Below are 18,523 nucleotides of genomic sequence, written 5' to 3'. Positions count from 1 at the left end.
TCGGGATCGTTACGTGATACTCGCAATTTTCTCCTTGATCAGAGAACAAAGAAAAGAAAAAAAAACATGCTCTTAATCAGAGGTGAAATATAAAACATGTATGTTATATGATAAGGCTGTATATATGGTGTGTCGTTAACGAAGAAGACTCGGTAGTTAGGATGCAAATTTAAAACGTATGGTTGCACGCAACCATATCACGTCACGCATTTGCGTCCGTTGCTTATCCGTAATGTAGTTACAAATAATTGTTAATCCACTTCATTTCGAAAATCAACGGTTATTTGTGATAACATTTGTTCAACTTTAATGTTACAACAATTCGATTGATTTTTGAATGACATTCGAGTCATGCAAAATAGATCATAATAACTTACTTATATGATTTTAATACATAACAAGTCCGTAGATTTAATAATAACATGTTAAGACTACTTAAATTAAAAATATTTTTAAATAATCGTTTGTTTTTTTATTGAATTGTAATCATTTATCTATATTGAGAGCAAAGAACAGTTAAATAATGTTTTTGTAAGATTTTTTTTTTCGTAATTTGTTATGTATAGATGAACAATAAAGTTTCGTTGATGATTTCAATTATATATACCATATACATACTTTGTTCAAAAATTAAAGCTTTGTTGAAAACCTTTTTTTTATATAATAGATAGGCGAACGTACATCACTGATGCGCCACCAACTTTGAGAAATAAGATGTTACGTCCCTTGTTTCTGTGACACTGACACACAATAATACCAACGAAAATTATTGCTGTTTGGCGGTAGAATGTAATGAGTGAGTATTATTATCTCTCTATCACCAAGTTGACAACAATATTCATTTTTTAACAAATCCTTGCAAACAAAAATTTTAGTCGTTTTACGAATAAATATAATACAGCTGTACTCTTCCGTAATATTAAATATATTGTGTATTTATTATACACGATATAAGGGAATCTGAAATATATTTATTTATTTGCAATGCGAATTATACGTAATTAAATAAAGTAATAAATTACAATCCCGATCGGTTTTCTCTTCACTCAGCTGTCATGTATTGCAAATGCGACGCGTCCGACTTCTCTGGCAGTTAACATGCAAATGATCAATCTACCGGTCTGGGCAACTACCCACATGCTGTTCGATAAAATTGTTTTATGTTAATCGTTTCTTTTATTTATTATTTTATAAAAAAAGACGATTTTATTAATATGTTCTTATTAAAAATAAGATCGTGTATGTCCATCACATTTGGAAGACGCAATGAATTATAGGGAAATTATGTTATGTGATTTTGTTTTGAATATACGAATATATGTTAAAGATAACATAAAATTGTCAATTTTAATTTATTATTTTAATATAGTTACTAGTTCAGTTAAAATATCGGCTTTATCATAAAATATTCTTAAGGTGACATTGACAAGTTATCACTCATCAGACAAACGATTCATGACTCTTTGGCTTCTAATCTATTGACTCTGGTCCAGCCCGGAATGCCTTACAAAACTTTTTTTATACATACAATTATTTACTCGCTTGCCTCTTTTGTACGTCAATAGTACTATCCCAGAAACTCAGGCAAGTGCGAACAACACATAAATATACAAAATTCCAAAGACTTAATCACATCATCGATGATTATTTCTTAAACTCGACGTATAATATTTTTGCAAAGGAAACGCACACTTTTTCGATTAATTATAAGACTTACTTATAAACCCGCCTTACTTATGAACGTTGCTTAGCGGTTGATTAGTTAAGCAATGTTGTCTTCTTCTTTCGTATGTCAAATCAACAATGATAGAAAGAGAGAAATCAGTGTTTAACCAAACCAAACGTTTATAAGTAAGGCCAGACAATTTTATAATAGGAATATACCAACGATAAAACTGTTTTGATAATTACATTAATAGAAAATTAATGTAATTCTCAAATTTAATTGAAGTAATCATTGAGTACCTTTGTTAATAATTTTGAAATATTGGAAATAACAAACACGTGTTCAAGAAAAACATTCTTAAAGCAAGCTTACCGTATTCTAAAGCTTTTCTGGTCATGTTTAAGTGTTAGCTGCAGCTTCCTAACACCTATAAATTACAATGTTGTGTTGTCAACTATGTATGACAAAATAAACCACAAGTACAGTTTGTTTAGCAATGTTTAGACAACATCAATTAATTATTGAACGCGTAACAACATTGGATCAGTAAATAAATGGTATAATCTAAACATTTCCTTGTAAACAATTATATTCTATGTACAACAAAATCGAACGTCATGTTTGAATTTAAATTTGAGATTTTTAATTCGTATATTTGGCTAAGGCCGATACGAGTACGCGTTTAATACATAAATTATTTATCTGTAATAGAATTATACCTGTACATGATTTAATGAAGATATAAGTGTATCATTCCGACTGTCTGTGGCAAGAAATTCATACTGTTAGGCCGGATATACGGAATTAAATTTTTCATCCAAACTGTGGGTAAGAAATAATTCCAACATAATATTTCTCTCACTTCCACTGCAGTTACGCTATACATAATCACGTATATAATCGAATAGGTTAAAAGAAAAGTAATTCTGAAAAACGAAAAATTAAAATATCGTATATAAGTTAAAAATCCTATTTACCGGCAAATAAACCGAATAATGTAACATGCTTGCATGATCCTTTATTAGTGATATCATGTTATAAAATATATACATATATACATATGATTGAATTGGTTTCGTCTATTGGATATAGGTATTTTGTTCACAAGTTCACGCATGCGCAGTCAAACATGCCTAGTAGGTACCAAATTCTTAAGAGTTTATTAGGTATGAAATTTTATGATTTCGTATATTTAAATAGATGATTTATTGTGGAAATATGATTAGTGTATAAAAGTGTTTATGAAGCTTTCTAAAATAAATAATGGACTTTAAATAAATAACAAAAATGTATACGTTAATATATACATTATTATTATTGTTATGAATGTAATTATATAAAAACATTGGTCACTAAAGCGCGTTTTTACAATAAAACGTCAGAAATCACTAACCCAGCCAACGTCACTCAGATTACTAATTCGTCACATTCCTATATATAAAAAAACGAACCAATTTGAACCTTATCTCGATACAAATAAGAGTAACACGACATTATACTGCTAGCCCTAATTTCACAAGAACAGAAGCGTCGAATTACGGGTTCGAGTCACGTCGGTATGCGATAAGTAACTAATGTATAATTTATATTTAAAACTGTTTACACTTGTACACGATAATGAAGAAACAAGTAAAGGTTTTAATGACAGAATAAATAATTTATAGGGATTACGACCAATTGTATGGGGCGTGTTCATTTATTACATCAAGAATTATATTCTTTTAAACCATTGAATTCAATTTTTGATGAAAATTTGAATTATAAACAAACCATATTTAAATTATTAAAATGGTTGGTAACTGACAAATAGTCGTATTAACTTAAAAAGTAGCTGTTATTTTAAAATCACAGAATTAAATTGATTAATTTCTGTTATTGGTATTGAAGGGAATATGTTAAATGGAGTAAGTCCTCAAAATCCTAAGCCATAGCCATAAATTTTAATTACACATTAACAGCCGTCTTCATTATTTGAGTTTTTTTTAAATGAAATAAGTAGGCGAACTGGCAAAAGGGTATACTTGGTATAGGTTGGTAAGCCCTACGCTTTGTATTTGGGTAGGTATCACCCATTCATTAAATATTCTACCGTCACACAGCAACACTATTATAATAGTATTGTTGTGTTCCTTTTTAAAGGGTGAGCTAATGTTACTACAGGCACAAGGGACTACATTACCAATGTAGTCCCTTTTCTTTCCAAATTTTCGTCGAGTAATATTATAAATTTATAATTAAATATATTTAAAAAGGGACAGTACTATATAAAAAGACATACGTGAAATAAAATTTAAATATGATTATTTCTTAATCAATAATGTTTATCATTAAAGCACGGCTATGCACGATCATTCATTGTCAGTGTGTTATCGAAAATTTGTAAGTTAAATTAAAGTGGATTTACATAATTAAGGAAAATGTTGTTATAAAAAACAAGATATTAATTAACAATTGCTTTTCTTTATACTATAGCTGATTTTATTTATTTTTTTGTCCAAACGAATCTTCTTGATTTTTTTATATTTAAAGATATAACGTACTAAATATTTTTCCTCTCATTTTCATCAATAAAATGCTAAATAATTATTAAAATATATAATAGTTACCAGTTTTTGTAACTATTATATATTTGAATATTTTTATGAAACTTTTTATCGAATAAAATTATGAAGTTCACGCGTGATTTCGCGGAAATTAATAATTTCTCTCTACTATTAAACAAGCCGCTTTGCGCGGACTCACCTGCGTTCAATTTCACTGCTACATTCTTATAGCTGTTGCGTGATGTTATATAATCTAAAACCTAATCATAGCCAGTCAACAAATGGGCTAGCGAAAACAATACATCTAGGAAGTCTAAGCTCTATCGTCTATAGATCAAATACGTCATCTTAAATTGTTAATGTGTTTTTTTTTTATTTTAAAATGACCTATAACAACTCACTGACTACATAACTCGCTGAAGTGTTTGCTTCGCTCAGCGTAAATTAAATTTTAGTATTTCATGAGACTTGTAAAATTTTATGTAATTTTTTATATGTCAATTTTTTGTATTCACTAGAAGTTACATATTTTTCAAGTAACTATCCGACCGTGAATAAAACATCCAAAAAACAAACATCAACGCTCACGTTTATAACATTAATAAAACTATAATGGAATTGTTCGAAATTCTATACTGCTAAATGTTTGTTGCATTTATTGGTTAAGTACATAACGCTTGACCCCAATCAATCGGAATCACATACAAATTATTATTTAAAATCAAACACGGAAGGTTATCAAAATTCGCATTGACATTCAACGACTACAGCTGATCGCAGATAAATCCGACTCATTTCAAATGTTTACACGCTGTCTGACCTTTATTTATATTATATTGTTAATATTGCAATTATCGATACTTCCATGTATTTATTTGTGATATAATTTGAAACGTGCTTTTTTACATATTTAAATCTGAAGGCCTACTGATACTTTTTATCAGTAGGCCTTCAGATTTAAATATGTGCTATCACCTGGCCACCAGCCTTTTACACAGAAACTTATACACTACAGTATTGGTGGTAGGGCTTTGTGCAAGCTCGTCTGGGTAGGTACCACCCACTCATCAGATATTCTACCGCAAAACAGCAATACTTGATATTGTTGTGTTCCGGTTTGAAGGGTGAGTGAGCCAGTGTAACTACAGGCACAAGGGACATAAAATCTTAGTTCCCAAGGTTGGTGGCGCATTGGATATGTAAGCGATGGTTGACATTTCTTACAATGCTAATGTCTAAGAGCGTTGGTGACCACTTACCATCAGGTGGCCCATATGCTCGTCCGCCTTCCTATTCTATAAAAAAAAAAAAACATGGCCAGATGAATTGTCTTAACCAAAACGCTGCGGCAGTAAATATTGGATAAATATAAAAAGTCTGAGGGTTTAAAATACATGCATAAATAGTCTTATTATTACTTTCCAATTATAAAGTTTCAACCAACAACTTGGCAAATACTTGTTTTATATTTATAGTAGTTAAATAAGACGTTAACTAATTAGCGGAATAGGTCAATCAACACTAATGGAGTCTTGCTTTTTGGGAACATTGTGCCAAGTATTTGCATGTGCACATGTGTAGTACAAGCTTTTAAATTATTAAATATTTTTATTTAATATATCTTCTTATGACGCAAAACTTACAAAACGACAATTACTTTTAAAAATCAATTCTAAAATTATACATCAAACATTTACTAATTTACAATCGTGGCTTCGCCGGCGTGTTATAGAGTGGGGGAGGGGGGTTAAGTAACCTATTTGTCTGTAGCCCTTACGTGTATGCAAGACTTCATGACGATCAGTTTAGGAGTTTCGACGTGAAAGCGTAACAAACAACTCACTTTCAAATTTATAATATTAGTAAGTTTGTTTAAGACTAGCTACCGTAGCGTTCAATCACACAGAACGTATTCCACAAAAACCCATAGAACGTGTACAGTGAACACAAAAAGCAAAACTCATTGTAATAATTTATAAACATACCGCAAACATTTTACTTACACGGCTAACTATGCTTACAATAGTGATGATTTAATTAGTCATACAAGATGCAGCGGTCACGGTTTGCTAGACCGTAAAGTCGTGGGGGAAATTGATAAAAATAATAGATACCCTTCTACACATTTTAGTGTTTAGATCTCGTGGGTCAAAAAGAATAATTTCTCCCGAGTCGATGGTAGATAGTATGATAGGTATATTGCTAGAACATTTGTTTAGTATTCGTTTTGAGAATTAGAAAATTGCTTTTAGTACTTTACGTATGCAATTTTCATTTACACTACTATTACTACCATTCTACTGGTGGTAGGGTAGGTATTCTACTTTGTGCAAGCCCGTCTGGGTAGGTACCACCCACTCATCAGATATACTACCGAAAAACAGCAGTACTTGTTATTGTTGTGTTCCGGTTTGAAGGGTGAGTGAGCAAGTGTAATTACAGGCACGAGGGACATAACATCTTAGTTTCCAAATTGGTGGCGCATTGGCGATGTAAGCGATGGTTAACATTTCTTACAATGCCAATGTCTATGGAAGTTGGTGACCACTTACCATCAGGTGGCCCATATGCTCGTCCACCAACCTATACAATAAAAAATAAAACACTTTTTATTTTAGAGAAATGCGGAACCTATGATATATGTCAATACAAATTTGTATACAGATAAAAGTATACTAACATTTTAGTACATGAAAAATAATGTAATACAACCTATCTTTTTTGTCATGTGATACACACCAATACAGATTCAACTGTATGTACGTATATTCGTTACCGCAACAGGGAATTCGTTGTTCATATCGTGATAGTAAAAAATATGAAACATCAACGGTTTCATTAAGCTTTTTTTGCATTCTATATTTAAATTGAACATGATTATTACTAAACTAAAGCCATCCAACAAACCAGATATCTGATTTGAATTGAAAAAAGTAAATAATTCACATTTCTAGTAATTAACTTAGTAATGAGATACTTCCTAACTGTACACGGCAAAAACATTCGCCCATCATCTTCACCGCCTCCGGCTCACCATTGGCGGTCAATTCCATGTCAACGTGATAATTAAGTATCAATTACTATCCACCTGAATTCCAGTAACTAGACCGCTTGCTGAGCAATAATGTCGCCTGCAGTTCTTGTAATGTATACAATTTCATCAACTTATATATCATTGCAATGTTCATTTAATAGATTAGAAAACAATTGACGTTGGATTTCGTTGCGAAACTTTATTGTGTGTAACGTTTTTGACGCAAAGAACGTTTATTATCATTGTGTCAATGTCATTATGATTAAGTGAGAATATTAAATTTATTAAAGGATCTTAAACTTTATAAATACTTTTTACTTTTTTATATATATCAATCTATATTATAAATAAAACCACCTGACCGATTTCGGACACTCAAGGGCACTCTCAATTCCCTCACTCTTATAATCTAATGGAACGGCAAATCCGACATGACTTGTACGACGCACGGGAGTGTAAACACCGCCAACTTCCAAACTCCAAGCTGCTACTGTCAAAAAAACAATAACTTTATATATCCCCGAATCGGGATTTGAAATCTGGGCCTCGAGTCTGCATTATAAATAACAAGACATTAAAGAGAATAAATATACGACATAATTTACACTATGAGATCAAGGATATTCTAAAGATATATTTTAAAACCTCCACGTGTAAAATCAAATATAAAAGTGTCAGTACTTAGGTATAGTTAAATAGTCAAAATAATTTACGACGTTTCAAATGACATTTTGCGATATATGACGCCGAAATTGAACGCCGTATTATAACAAGCTTAAGACATTATTAGAACAAGAAGCAATAAATTATAAATAATAGTCCCCAGACAATGGGCGCTACAGTCACTTTTTGCCCTGGTCCGTTAGTTGGGAAGGCCAGGTAGTTTCGTTGAACAGGTCTTTTTATAGGACACCTTGGGTGGACTTTAATATAAATAACACCGAATTTTGTCTATAATTATTTTATAATATATATAATTATGTTTTTATATATTCGTTAGCAATGCGTTTCGCTAGACGTAAATAAAAATTTGTCCCTTTTTATAACCGTCTTGTATTTCATATTGAAACTAAAACGTATAGTTGTCTGTACGTGATCAAATCAAAAACATAAAAGTTATCTAAATCAATAAAATCAAAATATATTTTATGCAAATAGACTCTCACAAGCACGTTTGAATAGCCATTAAGCAAGATTAAATTAAAATAAATTTACCACCGAATGGAAAGAGACACAAGATAATATTAATAAAATCATATAATATATTAAATATGTATGTAATTATTGACTCGTTATTTCTATAAAAACCTCTAAATGAATGTTATTAATGAAAATTATACAAAGTAACAAATATGTGTTAATATCAGAAGCTGTAAATTGATAAATGAATAGTGAGTTATGATTTAGAATGATGTTAATTTATAATCTTAATCATAATTTTTTAGTATCATTAAATCGCATTAAGAAAGAAAGGTCAACGTCAATAACTGTTACTGATTATTGAAGGTACCTTTCTAAATATAAAGTAACAGCAGCCTGTTGATATCCCACTGTTGGACACGTACTTCCCGTTTCTAGATAAAATTTGAAGCGTCTTCCACCACTTTACTCGAATTGGTAAACATGTGTCGAATTTATACTTGATACATGCAGGTTTCCATACAATATTTTCCTTCCTGCACATGATTCACGTGTTCTAACCATTGGGCCATCATGGCTTTATAATACATATGTACATTTGAGTCAATCTAGCATCGAGATGATTAGTAGCATGGCAATTTACACCACATTTGTTAGCGACCTATTATGCCCAGTAGCGAGCAATTATGGAGCTCGCCACGCAATCCTTCCGAAACGAGTTTAAGCGGATAATTCTGAGACCGTTCTAAGACCTGATGGTCTTTACTTAGTATATATTTTTAATTTAATCCCTTTATTATAATCATCATATGTTTTTCGAATAACGAATTATATTCACTCATAATCGCTTTGAATCTGTAAAATTAGTTTCACAATTTGTTTTACAATAGACATCCATTGAAAAGTAAATAAACATTTAGTACACAACAAAAACATGTCATTAAGAATGTGATAAGCAGTCTAATCATGCTTTTAAAACATAAACAAACTGGTAGTCTATCGCATTCAACAGTCCAAAAAGCATTACAAAATTAGGTTTTGTTAAAATTATACTTTAATAAAGATAAATAAGGTTCATTTTCAATTGACTCTAAAATTTCTTTACAGTATAACGTGGTGAGAGGCGAAAACCGGTTAAGATGTGCGTGAGCTCGTTGAGAAAACGATTATTATTATACCTCGGATGTATAAAACTTCGGAATATAAAGTCGATGTTAACTGCCTATATCTTAATGGACATAAATCGTGTTTTTTTGTCCATCATTTTTAGCCAATTTTTTTACAAATATTTAATTATATAAAAAAGTTAATATAATCGGCAAATTATATTATTAATTTTAAGTAATTAAACTTTAAAAGAATTTAGTTGATCAATATATTAAAGATAAAATTATACCATTTATGAACATTCATAAAAAAATATTATATCAATGTGCGTTGATATTATAATTTTTTTCTTTGTTTATCTCGTTCCAGCTCACATCTTGTACCATACCATATACAAGATGCAATGTCACCCAACTACACACCTTTACTAATTATTATTATCATATTAAGTATACGGTTTCCATATGTCCCGCACTAAGGAGTTGAATTTTTATTTGCATTTGCACCAACCATTTCGGGCTTGATAATGTATTTTTAAGATCAGACGAAGCCTTTTATTGGCAAATGCTTACGTACAATTTTATTTAATTAATGTAAACAAATTTAAAAAAAATGTTGAATACACTTTTTAGATTAGTTTTTCAACGAAGTGACAGTTGGTTCGTCGCTATTTAAAGAAGGTATGGAAGGATTCCTAGAACGAATTTTTTTAAGTAATGTTACAATTAAGGATAGTAAGATACTGTAGTAGCTGCTCCGCGCGGTTTTATTCGTTAAACGTTAATGCTCTGCCCCTGTAAGTAATTGCGTTTATATAGTGTATAAGCTCAATAAATGGATTATCTAACGCAAGCCTCTTAAAAGTAATCGCTTTATATATATAAATGTAGATTAAATCAAGATGTTAATGTCTTTTCTTATTGTTCGGATTATCATTAAATAAATAAGAGCTAAAACAAGAGTGGTAAGCAAATAATTAAACTTGTGTTTGTCTGTAAAATAATTAAACTTGTAAAACTCTAAGGTAGACTTTAACTTGTTTAATATAACTCATATTTTTTAAGTGACCAAATTGTGGTCTAACAAATGAAATAATTATAAATCTCATATGCCTATTTCGATAGTTTTTTTTTAGATTTTGAATCTTGTAGTAAGTACCAACTGTAAGATATTTAATATGAGTTAAAACCTTTTTTGTTCATATTTATGCTTTATATCATTTGATCATATTAATCATTCGTGCGAAGTATATTAAAGCTGATTATGAGATAACTAGATTTGTTTTTTTTTATCGTATAATTTGTCATAAGTTTTAAAGACGTTTCTGTGAATTTAGTATATGATAACTTAGTTGAAAATTTGTATCGTTCGTCGTGTCGTCGTAGACCAAAATAGACAAAGTATTGTCGCCAAAGTCAATACATTAACGAGTCATTATTCATTTGTAAATCAATGACAAAATTACATACAAAAGGACAAGTCACGCCCTTGTGCAAAAAATCAGTCTTTATGTGCATTCATTTCTTTTAAGCGGCAATGAAATTTGATCTTTGTGTTTTATTACACAGAGATGATAATCGGTAAGCCAGAGCAGAGAAACAAAAAACTTTTTGTCTCATTTTCTGACTTCAGTCTTTTCTAGGAATGTCCCATTAAATGTCGACTGAACGAAATTTATAACGTTCCGGTCCATATAACCGGTTTTATCAGTCAATTTTACGTGAAGCCACCTCACTAATTTTAAAATAAAAAAATATATATTAATAGGAAATTTAGATGAGTTTTGACTCGGAGGCTGCTGACGAAAGTAATATAAGACACCGATTCATGTTTCACTTGGGACTTGCTTTGCTAAAACCGAACATATGGACGGTGGTCTTGGTTACAATATAAGTTCTTGTTTTGTGTGCACAATAAACTGTTTCTTGGAAAGTTATAAAACTAAATGCAACTGCGTAGACCCGAGTAGGATTCTGTGGCCCGGTGCTAAAAGGTCCAATATTAATAAACCTTACTTTTGGAAATAACAGAATAGATACAATGACAGACAACAGATGTTTGTCGTTTTATATAACGTATGCCTTTTTTGCATGATTGGTATAAGTAACGTTAAGCTTTTTTTAGTACCAGGCCACAGGATCAATTCTATGTTCCAAAGTCAGCATAAATGTCGTATACTACATAATTAGAAGTTTATAAGACACAATGTTTGCATCGAAATGTTCTAGTACTTTCTACATTGACAATGGTTAAGTTTAAATATAGATTGTATCGTGTTATTCCTAAAAGTAATGTTATATAAAAAAAATTAGAAATGTCAACACATACAAGTTTATAACGAAAATGTAACTAGTAGTAAGAATAGCTTGTTTTTTTTTTTATTCAACTTGCACGTCCCGTACGATTCACGGTAGTGTGACAAGTACGGCCAACAACAAAAGAATTCTATTTGAATATTGGACTGTATGGTATGGTAATCATAAAAGATTAACAACCATGAGAACTCGACTTTATAAGTCGAAATCGATTTAAATTCTAAAAACGAATCGATTCTCTGGACGACATATCGAAATACTTTTATAGAATTTTAATCTTTATAGCGATTATAATAAAAACTAATGCGGTTGTATATAATTCGAATACACTCGGTTTAAAGAGCTTTTAACTGCACTCAAATCTCATTATAATGATTTCTGAGATCTGTGATAAGTTATTTTACATTTTAAACGAAAAGTATTTAAATAAATCTTACGATGCATTATATTTGGTTTTTAAATTTCTAGTAAATAATAATTCCTGTAAAAACGGCACACTTAAAAACTACGTTAAGCATTTAAAAGGAAGCAAAGATTTAGTTCATTCATCCACAACAATACAACAAAGCAAACCCAGTTCGAGAATGCAGATTATACTGCTAAGAGCTGGCAAAAAACTTAGTAGTTACTCTTTTTTGCCAATCAAGTTACATAGATAAATAAATACAATACAATTATTATTTATCCTACATGGAAATCAACTAATACCAACTCCACGCTTTATATCATCTATATATTATCTTTTATTGTGTAATACGTAATTAAAGTTTTCTGCACGTGATTTAAATTTACTAATGACGTCATACATCATGATACTTGATACGTTAGAAATTTGGTCATGTAGACAACTTAATTTTTAAATATGGTTGAGGAGAATAAAATTATGTAAAAATACTTCTATATACAATTAATAATTTATTAAGTAAAAACCATGTAACTTGAGGTGCATAGAATAGGCCTTCAAACATCTCGTTTGAATAATACAATTCGAATATTAAATTTTAACGAATAAATCATCCTTGTATTATTTTAAAATAAAGTTAATATACTTTAGAATGTTCATGATTCTATCACATCATTATGTGAATGTACCAAAAACGTTTAGTCATGGAGCGACATTAGTTGCACAAGTTGAAAACGCATTCAGTATGCTGCGTGTGCGCATTAAACAACACGAGCGCATTAGCATTCTTAACTCTCGCTTTGGTTCTCATAGCCAAGCACGCGTTTATATGTCCAGGTTAACTAAAATTAAATGAACTAACTATATTATTTAACTCAATTAATTAACTTTTAAACTTTCTTAAATGAATAGAATATCTTTGAATAAAACATCGTGATAGGGCATTTGATGTTGTGTTCCGGTTTAAAGGACGAGTGAGCCATTGTTATAACAGGCACAGGAGACCATAGTCCAAGCGACCAACCATTCACATGGTTTGTGACGTATTACCGAAGCAACGAATGGTTAAAATTTCACACAACGCCAATGTCTACGGGCGGTGGTGACTATTTGCCAGTGCGCCTAGCTATTATACAAAATAGTTATGAACAATTCAAAGCTTACAATAGAACCTTTATTTAGACAATTCTTATTTCATATGATATGTACTTTTATATTTTTACGACGAGCTGTAGCTATTTTTTTTTTGCATCCGAGGCCGAGACCAGTAGTTAAACCAACATGGAACGTGGTCTTAAATATTCACTCAAGAGCCAAACAATTTAGATATTATACAAAGACGATCAATCGCTAATTTCAATAAAAAAAAATCAAATAGTTTTTTTGATACAGTCGGTTTTGTGTTTGTCGTCAAGGCCAACATAAAAATTTTGAATTTTTCAAAAAACTTTCAATTTTTTTTATTTTTTTTTTTTAATTCAAGCTATTCAGCCTGTTGAAGAAATTTGAATAAAGGAAATAATTTAGTCCTTCGCAATCCAAATTATCACATTTATTTATTATATCAATGAATTTACCGCCACTTTTTCGCTTTTATTTAAAAGAGGTTACTATTTATTTTTCAGTTAATAGGTTTTAGATGTTAGTATCTTTTATGATAACTTAGTATACAATAGGATTTCCTATTATCATCCATAATGTTGTTTTGTTTTATGCAGTATTTGTTGCTGATGTTCTATTCGTTAGAAGCCATTGTGTTCAATTATTATCTTTTTAACGGAAACTACGTTTTTTTTCAGATGATATACTGATAAAGTGAATGTTGTTATACAGTGCTGATTAAAAAAAAAATATATATTTGAAAAAATACTCTAATTAAAAAAGGAAGCAATAAATATTCGCTTTAAAATCAAAGATTACAAAATTATTTATCTATATCAGTCAGATATCATTAAAACTATTAATTAAAGAAATGTAGAATTCATTGTCTATGCTAATTTTTGACAGGACCCAATTTATAACAGCCTTGGCTAGTTTTGAGTAAGATATAAAAAAATTAAGTTAATTAAACGCCAGTATTGCAGAGCGTAGGAAATTCGATTATATGAATAATTCATTCGAGATAACGACCAAAATAAGACGATTGTTCGCTTCTGAGAAAAAACGTTTGCGTTTATTTTTCGTAGTATGGAAGATGATGTAGACTTTAGAGTAACATCGGATTTCATTTTTTATATTTTTTTCCCGTATGTTTTATTTGGGGGTAAATTGTTTTTATACATTCCATTCGAATATATTCGTTCATTGATGGTTGACGTTCATTAATCGATAAGGTTATTTGGAAGATAGAAATCGTTCCTTGTCATAATATAAATAGAATTGGGCGTCGGTTTTATACATTGATATCGAGTCTAAAAGAAGGATAAATTGTAATGACGATTTCTACACTTAACAATTAGATTTGTTACAGAAATGAACTAAACTAAGTATTTGTATGTCGTGCGTATTTATGTTTTTTTTTTTAAAGATATATACTAGAATAAGTAAAGGTATTATGACTGATATTTTTATTCCTTTGCACACGTATATTAAAAAAAAATAAACATAAACACTAATAAAGTACTTAGTTAAAACAGTAAACATAAATGAAAATAAAAATTGTTTTTATATAATTTAATAGATCTTACTTTAAGCTAACAATGTTGGCTCAATTTTAATATTTTATTTTATATCTCCATTTTTAATGGCCACCTGACATATCGTGTATTTCACACGTAACAATATATGTATATGTTAATAAAATTCAAATAGGCTATTTATATAGGCACACAGTGGCATATTTTAGTTTTTATAGCTTTATTATTCCCTAGAATTGTCTTAATATATTTTTGTATTTTTTTAACCATAAAAGTCTATGTCTTTAGTTATTCAAGACGAATAAGGACGACGCAGGCTGACAAATTGAAATAATATATGAGTTATTGTAACTACTCTCCATAGCGTATGTGACTGCAAGATACACACGCCTTTGTTATTTAAATAGTTTAAAACTTAAGATAGTTCGTGGTCATAATTTAATGGCATTAATGAAAAAAGCTTAAACAATGAAATATCTCATAGTCTTTAATTTATTTAATACATAAGGAATGTTTTTAATATTTCGTAATTTCAACAAATGAAGCGGATTTATGATGGCAAAATTTCCCGCGTTTACCGTCGGATTTCCCGCGTAAATCGCATTATAAGATTTTGAATACGTAAAATAATGTTTATAAAATAATAATAAATGTTACAGTATCGTTTGTTCTGTGCTTTTCAAATATATTATTTAAAAAAATAAGGACATTGTATTTTTAATCATTAAATAAATGCTATTAGTAACATCGTAACCACTGCATACTACATATAAAATATATTTATTACTCGCGTTTGTCCAAAATTGGTATAACAATATTATATTCTAGTTAAAAAACACATAAATTAAAAACTTAAAATATAGTAAAAACAAATTACGGTTTTTTTACGAATAACATGATAAGTGATAACGTATAATTTAGTAACATTAAAAAAAACCTGGCTATTGTTTATGGGCATTCAACTTTTTTTATAAGGCAGGTGCATACACTTGTGAGGCTATTTTGTTTATTAGGAATTGTAAAAAAAATATGTCACAGTAATTGTCATTGTCATCGAACATCGGTTTAATTAAGGCAGTGTCCATTTCCAATTGAATGAAAAAGTAATATATATGTACTTACCAAGATAAACGGAACGAAATACAAACTTGTCCTTATAATATATATGGTCGTTTGTTATCTCGTTTACTTTAAATGCCAGTACACTAATCGAATATTTTATATAGTATGTTATATATTTAAAATTAATGTTTACTTGACTAAAATGCTTTTATATTGTGCAAAAATGGTAAAATTAGTATTAGAATATTATTTCATAATAGGAGTTATTATTTTTTATTAACGTGCTAACCAAACAGATATATGGAGTTATTATATATATTAAGTTTATTCTATAATTACTTACGTCAATAATATATTCTATTGTAGTTCTTTGTTACAAGGCGTGAAGATGGATTTTATTATTATAATGTTTTATTCTAGTTCCATAAATGCCTTCCGTGTGTTGACATAATAATCATGTCAATGAATTCAACGCTCTAGTTAGTAGGAGTATATAATAATAAGGTAATAGAAAAACTTAGGCTACATATAAAAAAAGTATTTTTTTTAATTTATTTCTAACTAAACTAATGGAAGCCTTGTTTTAGTTAAATTTCATTGTGGTCACAGGCCACAGATTATATATTTCGTCAATGTCACGTTCGTTGTTAGTACTCAAGTTTTCAATTCGTTTACGATATGATATTGTTTTTTGAATGCTATAAATCATTATTTACTAATTTTTTTTAATAATTTGGATGAGTTCGTCATATACAAGGGATTAAATTTTGTTTACTCACAATAATTAATCTTAAAATATAAATATTATATATGATCTATTGTTTTGTCGAAACATTCATTATCATAGAAAATTAAAATAGTCAATAGATTTTCGCGCCATAAAACATTTGTATACAGGTATTTTTCTTTTAGGTTATTTCAAATACGTTTCCGACGGTAACTCATTTCATTGACACGCTATAATCTTTTTAATATCAGATAAACTGTCAACTGTTTTAATTTTACATTTTCATTAGAGTAAAATAAACTTATGATACTATTTTATTTTAATTTATTTAAAAAAATATTTAAGGCCAATATAGATTATATTAAGTACCTAATTTAATTATTTTAAAACATTTAATATGTTACTTTTGTTTGCTTTTTTTGGGCTTAGAAGATATTTGAGTTTCTAATTTCCTTTTCTTTTAACTTATTTATTGACATGCTTGTGAGCAAGCGGACGGATCATTTTGATATTATATAAAAGATTTTTTGATAAAAACGTTATATTTAAAAAAAGTAGCATACGTTTAATTTTGGATGTTTCGATTATTATAATAAGTTACATTTGTTTTTATTTATAAATGATAAAGAACTTTAAACTTTATTTATAGTTTAAAATTTGTTTCTACCCAAGTTCTTTATCTGTTACATTCAAAAGATAATATAATAATCGCCAGTCATTTTACAGATATTACAAGAACGTTGGTTAACAAAACTTTTTAATGCGTTTCGAAAGTTTTTATTACTCTTTTGTTTCATTAAGTTTTACAGAAAAACAGCAGTTCAAAATGAGAATGACATTATTTTACGTCACGAGTTACCTTATCTACTTTAAAAAAGTTTTAAAACTTTATTTTATAATTATTTAAATATCTGCGTCAGTCACAGGATGTTCGAATCGGTTAAGAATACTTGGCAACTGTACTGAAGCGTTCAAATGGATGCAGTTCGTGTTACGCTTTGCGATCACTTCATCGGAGCCGATAACTTATTTAATTACATTATAAATTACACGACACACATTCCGGGTCACTGATAACACGAATCGACGGCGCCGTATGCACATAAAACACGAATAACTACAGATGCGACTAGGAAACTTTATTGTGTATTTGAAAACGGACCGCCGAGCGCGATCTTAAGGCCCGTTGTCTGTACGCACTAATCATAAATAAGCAACCGGTGAATTCAGGAGCGTATTGATGGGACAGCGACCCCTTAAAACACTGATGGACCATAATTAATCGAGCACATACCTAACCACGACGGGCATGGCGTTGTCCACGCGCCGCGAACTCCAAAACACGTTTAAAAACGCACTTCGTTTAACACAACACGCACGTTACATTCTCGTTATCACACACTGTTGTCGCTTGTTGCACTCGCGATGCACGTAATGTGGTACACTCATTATTTTGTTTATCGCCGGCAGTTTGGTCGTATGAGCGATCAGAGAGCGTGAAACGAACCACGACCGACCGAGCTCCGCGAGTCTACTGCAAACAACAATGGTGCGTCGCGCGCGAGAACGAGCCGACACTCACACTGCGACACATACACTCAAACATAGACACTGATCGTGCACCGACGTGCGCATATAAAAAACCAACGATCGGTATGCAGACGTTCGGTTTGAGCAGGTCCTCGGCTTGACGCTGTTTTCGTCTGCGGTTCGGGGTGGCTAGATATGCTATTAAAATTACCTCATATATCTTGCATTTCAAATAAATTAAGGTAATAATCTAATGATCGAAATATTATAAGTTCTTTCTAGTTTGATTATTAAAACATTTATTTTTTTAATTAAAATTAAAATATACATGGTGTTAATGTTGAAGACAATAAATTCTAT

The 18,523-nt window shown here is 30.1% G+C and overlaps 1 protein-coding gene across 4 annotated transcripts in view; it reads right to left on the bottom strand.

Annotated features, from left to right (window-relative positions):
• LOC126777880 (protein pangolin, isoforms A/H/I/S) overlaps positions 1-18,279 on the bottom strand; it is a 151,738-nt gene extending 133,459 nt beyond the window's left edge. For 2 of the 4 annotated variants that reach the window (XM_050501164.1, XM_050501167.1), the window contains exon 1: positions 17,928-18,277. The gene's annotated coding sequence lies outside the window, so the exon portion shown is untranslated. Of the gene's footprint in view, positions 1-17,927 lie in introns of all 4 variants that reach the window. The other 2 variants (XM_050501165.1, XM_050501166.1) reach the window with 2 other exon arrangements.
• Between the last annotated feature and the right edge of the window lie 244 nt (positions 18,280-18,523).

This window comes from Nymphalis io, chromosome 24, assembly GCF_905147045.1.
Source record: "Nymphalis io chromosome 24, ilAglIoxx1.1, whole genome shotgun sequence".
Taxonomy (NCBI): domain Eukaryota; kingdom Metazoa; phylum Arthropoda; class Insecta; order Lepidoptera; family Nymphalidae; genus Nymphalis; species Nymphalis io.
This window is presented reverse-complemented; position numbering and strand designations above follow the sequence as displayed.